Source organism: Octopus bimaculoides, chromosome 4 (assembly GCF_046866305.1).
Source record: "Octopus bimaculoides isolate indiv1 chromosome 4, ASM4686630v1, whole genome shotgun sequence".
Lineage (NCBI taxonomy): Eukaryota > Metazoa > Mollusca > Cephalopoda > Octopoda > Octopodidae > Octopus > Octopus bimaculoides.
In genome coordinates, this window is record NC_142931.1 from 59,420,060 (window position 1) to 59,427,034 (window position 6,975).

Below are 6,975 nucleotides of genomic sequence, written 5' to 3' on the forward strand. Positions count from 1 at the left end.
GAGTATATATTGAAAACACGCATACACACATTATTAATGCTTATTAATGAGTTAGGATATTTCAAAGAATGACTGCTTTATTTAATCTCTATATCTTTTCTTTAAATAATATGGATATTGTAAATGAAGAAGAAAAAACATGCTGCCCCTTTTTTTTTCTTCTGCAAATTCGCAAAAGAAGCAGGTGTATCCGCTACGGAACATTCTTCCTTCATTAAATAAACAAACCATTTTGTAAGAGATGAAGAAAAGGTGTGCTGTTCATTATTCGCTTCTTAATTCTTATTCAGTTCGCAGTAAACCTTTTGTTCGTTTTTATCTATTTTATCCCCACTCGAAAATTGTCTGGAAAGATTTTATATTGGTTTATCGAATTCTCCAGAAAACGTCACTTTTTACCCAACTGTCCGTCGGTCCATAAATCCAGATGACGAAATGTTAACATCTATTTTCTGTTTATAATTTTCTTTTAATGTATTCATTTTTTTACTGTTATAACTATTATTAAGCTTAGATAGTATGTCGACAATTCAGTCGATACCCAGGCAAAGTTATGACAGTATGTATGCATTCAGTATTGAAAACATTACACATCTTTCACTTTCTATAATGAAAATAGTTTGTATGAAGCAGTGAAAGTTTAAGTGTTGTACTTTTTCGCTTTATCTCAAAGTTTTGAATTCGGTCCACAAATATTAGTGTATACATACATGTTTCTATGTGGAATGGCATTTTCATCCTTAAAAATGAAGCAACAGCTTTTCAAATCTTACAGAAACGTTCTTTCAGGATTTCTTATCAGTTCTATAATGCAAGAATGTTTTCTCAATATTTTCAATACAAAGAATGACCAGGTACATAAATATATTTCGCTCTTATTTAAAGCTTTCATTTAAAGCTTATTTAAAGCTTGCATTTACATTTTCATCCTTAGGAACTGAATTCCAGTATTTCATTTTTCCAGAAATTGAAACAATACAATATTTATAGGTTTTCATTATTGAATACACATCATTACATGAATTATTTTGCGCCCGAATGATTTATTTACAAAGAAGAAATTATTTTTGTTCCAGCATTGAGACAACAAAATACTTCGTAGTTTTGTTCTTGATTTCCAATTCACATTCCTCCGTGGGGTAGATAAATTAAATATCAGTAAGAGTTCAGTAGATTATAAATCAACTACCGAAGTCGATCTTGCGTCGTTGTAAGAAATCGTTATGCTTTGAGACATAAAGAATCGAAAAGATGGGCTCCCGGAAATTTTTTTTTTTTTTTTTTTTTTTAAGATTATAAGAAAGGCTGGGCTTGACTTCGATCGAGTGACTGAACTGATCCTTCAGTTTAGGTTGTATGGGAGATTCACTCATTCACACGAATTCTAAGACGTATACTGCCCAGCGTTAAAGTGTTATTTTTTTTCTTTTCTAAATAGTTTATTACATCATTTATTATTATACCATTCATTCATAGCTATCCATCTACTTAATTGTAATAAATGCATTATTTCATGTGCATATTCAATGAAATAAATTATATTTTAAATATTTATATCACTTATTATTATAATTCTTTACTTGTTGGAGATGGCTGAGATTATTAGATTATTGTGTCGGACAAATTTTAGCTCCAGTTTCAATTTCTAATTGATGCTACTCAACTTCTTTTTTGTCGCTAATATTCTGAAGAAAACGTAAACGTTTACTTTCCAATCTCCCACTCTCCTTAGAAGAAAAAAAAAAAAAAAGCAAACTAATTTTTTGTAATTTCTCCCCTCTCGATTTTGAGTTCGAACCGTGCCGGTGGTTTTCAATCTAACTATTATACTCGAAATTTGATCTTCTACATATTTGAAAGAATTCACGAATATCATTCCACAAGTTTTTCCCTACCCTCCTGCTTTTCTGGAAATCATATATATATATATATATATATATATATATATATATATATACACACACACACATACATTTGATTAATATGTATAACCTTCCTCACACTGGAAGCAGAGAAATTGTAACGATTTTGTTAATTCATTATGTTAAAGAAAAATGGTGAGTTATTATTATCATTATTATTATATATTAATATTAAAAATAATCATATTGGTATCAGGTTTCGTCAAAGGGTCTTGCGAAATCAATCTCGATAAATTTGGTCACATGAGTTTATATATTTTGATTACGTCTTACAATTTAATTGAGATTCTATTTCCTGTCAGTCAGTTTTACTCACTTGTCAGCTTTTGGGATTTTGCTGAATGATTTTTTTTAAAAATTTTCTCTTTTCTTCGTTTGTGTAATAAATTCTTTTGGTAAATTATACAAGGCACCTGGAAATTTACATCGGAATTGATGAAATACCTCGTATTCTTTGCTGTCTCTTTTAATAACTGCTGTCATCATTGTATTCATGATCATCATCATTACCATCGTAGTCACTTCAGCGTCCACCTCCTTCCTTTTTCTTTCTCAGTTTCAAAAGAGAACAATCATGATAATGATAATAATAATTATAATAATGATAATAATAGGATTTTATTATTTGCCACAAGGGCCTCGAATGAGGTTACAAAGAGGAAACAAAAACCACAAGATGACAATTTCTCAACATTGTCACAAAGCCACACATTTTGGGAACGGGTATAAGTCAGCTGAATCGATTTCTAGTACATATATATATATATCATTGTTGCTTCTTTTATCTACCCATGATTGTTGAAAGTCAATCCTGGAGTGATGTGAACGGAAAACGTAAAGGGACGTAACAAAATGCCAAATATTAATTTATAACGTAGGCAGAATGTCATAAATTATAAGGCAAGGGTATAATCGATGAAATCGATCCATGTATTTGACTGGTATCGGAAAGAACGAATCAGAAATGATGTTGCTATCGTCATTAAGGTGTGCCGGGCAAAATGCTGAGCGGTATTTCGTCCGTCCTTACGCTCTGAGTTCAAATTCCGTCGGGGGTCGACTTTGTTTGTCATCCTTTCGGGTTCGATAAAATAAGTACCAGTTAAACACTGGGTCGATGTAATCGATTTAGCCCTTCCCCAAAGCTGCTGACCTTGTGCCAAAATTTGAAACCATTATTACTAGGTGGCAGGCTGGCAGAATTGTCAGTATACTGCTCAAAATGTTTAATGATATTTCACCCGTCTCTACGTTCTGAGTTCAACTTCCTCTGAGGTCAAATTTGCCTTTTATCCTTTTGAGGTCGATAAATTAAGTACCAGTGAAACACTGGGGTCGATGTAATCAACTAGTCCCCTCCCCACAAATTTCAGACCTTGTACCTTTAGTAGAAATGATTATTATTATTAAGAAGGCAAACTGGCAAAATTGTTAGCACACAAGACAAAATGCTTAGCAGCAATTCTTCTTGCTTTATGCTTTCTGAGTTCAAATTTCGCCAAGGCCAACTTTGCCTTTCGTCCTTTCAGAGTCATAATTGATTAGCCACTCTCCCCCAAATTTTCAACCTTTGTGCCTATAGTAGAAAAAACTATTAGTGGTGTTGAGTGGGGGCTTTTTTGTGGCCCTTTACATTCTGAGTTTAAATCTTGTTGGGGTCAGCATTGCCTTTCATCCTTTCAAGAGTCAGTAAAATAAAGTACCAGTCAAATAGGTAGAGTGTATTAATTGACTCTCCCGCTCTTCAAAAATTGCTGGCCTTATACCAAAATTTGAAACCAATATCATAAGGTGGAAGCTGGTAGAATCACTAGCACATTTGATAAAATGCTTTGCCCTATTTCTTTTGGCTCAGTGTTCTGAGTTAAAATTTTGCTGAGCTGATCTTTCCCTGTCATTGTTTTGGGGTCTATAAAGTAAGTGCCGGTTAAGCATTAGGATCAATGTAATTGACTTACCGCTACCTCAAAATTGTTGGCCTTCTGCCAAGATTATTTGATATTTAAAGGTGGCGAGCTGATAGAATCATTAACATGCTGGATAAAATGCTTAGCGGCTTTTCATCTGTCTTTATGTTCCGAGTTCAAATTCCACACAGGTCAACTTTGCTGTTCGTCTTTTCTGGATCAATAAATTAAGTACCAGTTGAGCACTTAGGTCAGTGCAATTGACTAATCCCCTCCCCACAAAATCTCAGGCCTTGTGCCTTTAGCAGAAAGGATTGTTTGGCATTTAGTTTTAATTGTGGTGTGAATTGAAATCTCCAAATAATAGTAAATATTATGTGTGTTTTGTTTGCAAGATTCCTGATATGATCCCTGAAACAGATTTTATTGTCTCTTGGGAGAGTCATTATGCCAATAATAAACACACACACTGCTTCAACTTCACTTTCTTATTGTTCATCAGTTGTTTAGCTATTTAACCAATGAACTAATCAATTGTTTGATTAATCATTCATTTAATCACTCAATCATTTAATCAAGACAGACTGGTAGCAGAGAAGGCATGTCATTAAAGGTTCTGTGAATGGCAACAAAAGAACTTTGGCAAACACAACTGATTCATTGTTTAACTGAATAATTAATCAAACAATCAATTAGTCAGTTAGTTAGCTATTTAACCAACAGATGAATGAGAACGAAGTGAAACTGAATCAGTGCATGTGTTTATTAGCATAATGATCCTCTTGAGATACAATAACATAATAAATATAATTTTCATTAGTTTCCAAAATATGTGGCAATGTGCTTATGTAGCAAATCATTTTTCTTTCCACTATTATGATTTTGAAGGGATTCCCTTGGCATCTGGAAAGTGTTAGATTTCAAATATCACTAAGATCAATTTAGTCTTTTTATCTCTGTGGTTCTATATTTGTTGGTAAATGAATGAAACATTATCATACTGCACATCTTCCATGTAATGCCATCTGTTTTATGAAAAAAGTGCTCTTGGGCCAAGTTAAAAGATATCATTATTACTACAGGTAACAACCAGCATTTATTTTGTGAAAGCATGTGTATGTATATATATATATATATATATATATACACACACACACTCATATGTATATGTATACACACACACATATATATATATATCTAAACACACACACACACACACATAAATATATATAAATTTTACACACGAATGCGTATATATATATACATATGTATAAATATATATGTATAAATATATATATATATTTTTATATATATATATATATGTATATATATATATATATATATATATATGAATAAATAAATATTTGTGTGTATATATATCTGTATACATATATACATATGTATATATGTGTATATATATATATATATATATTGATAAAAAATGCATGTGGTTGAGATGAGAAGGTAAATGGGATTCTTTGTATTTTATATCGGCAAATGTATGTATATGGCCCAGCGAATACGATGCTTGTATGGGTATCTATAAATAATTCTGTGTATATGCTGTGACATATTGTACTGAAGATAACATGTTTTCATAACATTAAATTTCAAATCGTTTCATATACAATTAATCTAAATGTCTTCCTTATATTTTTGATCTGCTTCATTATAACATGTGCTAATGGAGTAGTGAGGTGGTTTTTGCAGAAATTTCACATCTATTTATAGTGTAGAGGTGTGGTAAATCCACACCCTTTAATATAGTTACCTATATAATTACAAACTTGGAATAAAATATTACCTACAAGGTTTTTATTTCACACTTGCCACATAATGAAATCTTTAAAGTCATTTTATCCTAAATTCTTTATAAAGAAAAAAATATGTATATATATATATTTATATATATATATATCATCATCATCATCATCATCGTTTAATGTCCGCTTTCCATGCTAGCATGGGTTGGACGATTTGACTGAGGACTGGTGAAACCGGATGGCAACACCAGGCTCCAGTCTGATTTGGCAGAGTTTCTACAGCTGGATGCCCTTCCTAACGCCAACCACTCAGAGAGTGTAGTGGGTGCTTTTACGTGTCACCCGCACGAAAACGGCCACGCTCGAAATGGTGTCTTTTATGTGCCACCCGCACAAGCCAGTCCAGGGGCACTGGCAACGATCTCGCTCGAAAATCCTACGGGAGCCAGTCAGGCGGTACTGGCAACGGCCACGCTCAAAATGGTGCATCTCATGTGCGACCCGCACAAGAACCAGTCCAGGGGCACTGGCAACGATCTTACTTGGCTTGCCGGGTCTTCTCACGCACAGCACATTTCCAAAGGTCTCGGTCAGTAGTCATCGCCTCGGTGAGGCCCAATGTACGAAGGTCTTGCCTCACCACCTCAGCCCAGGTCTTCCTGGGCCTATCTCTTCCACGGGTTCCCTCAACTGTTAGGGTGTGGCACTTTTTCCCGCAGCTATCCTCATCCATTCTCACCACATGTCCATACCAGCGCAATCGTCTCTCTTGCACGCCACAACTGATGCTTCTAATGTTCAGCTTTTCTCTCAAGATACTTACACTCTGACGGGTATTCATATTGACATTACACATCCAACGGAGCATACTGGCTTCATTCCTTGCGAGCTTACGTATGTCCTCAGCAGTTACAGCCCATGTTTCACTGCCATGTAGCATGGTTGTTCGTACGCATGCGTCATACAGTCTGCCTTTTACTCTGAGTGAGAGTCCCTTTGTCGCCAGCAGGGGTAAGAGCTCTCTAAACTTTGCCCAGGCTATTCTTATTCTAGTAGCTACACTTTCAGCGCACCCACCCCCACTACTAGTTTTTCACCCTGGAATGAGATAGAAGTTGTTTCCTGTTTGTTTACAGTCTTTATTGCACCTGAACATCTGCCACAAACAAAAACTAACTTGCTAGTTAACCTGCCTTTGATGTTGCTGCACCTCTTATGTGTCCATAGCTTGCACCGGGTACATCTTATAGAGTTACTACCTACTCCTTTTCTACATACTGAGCAGGGCCATCTACCTGAAGGGGTTTGTGTTTTATCTACCTTCCTACTTATTAGGATTTTGGTTTTAGCTAGGTTGACTCTAAGGCCCTTCAATTCTAGACC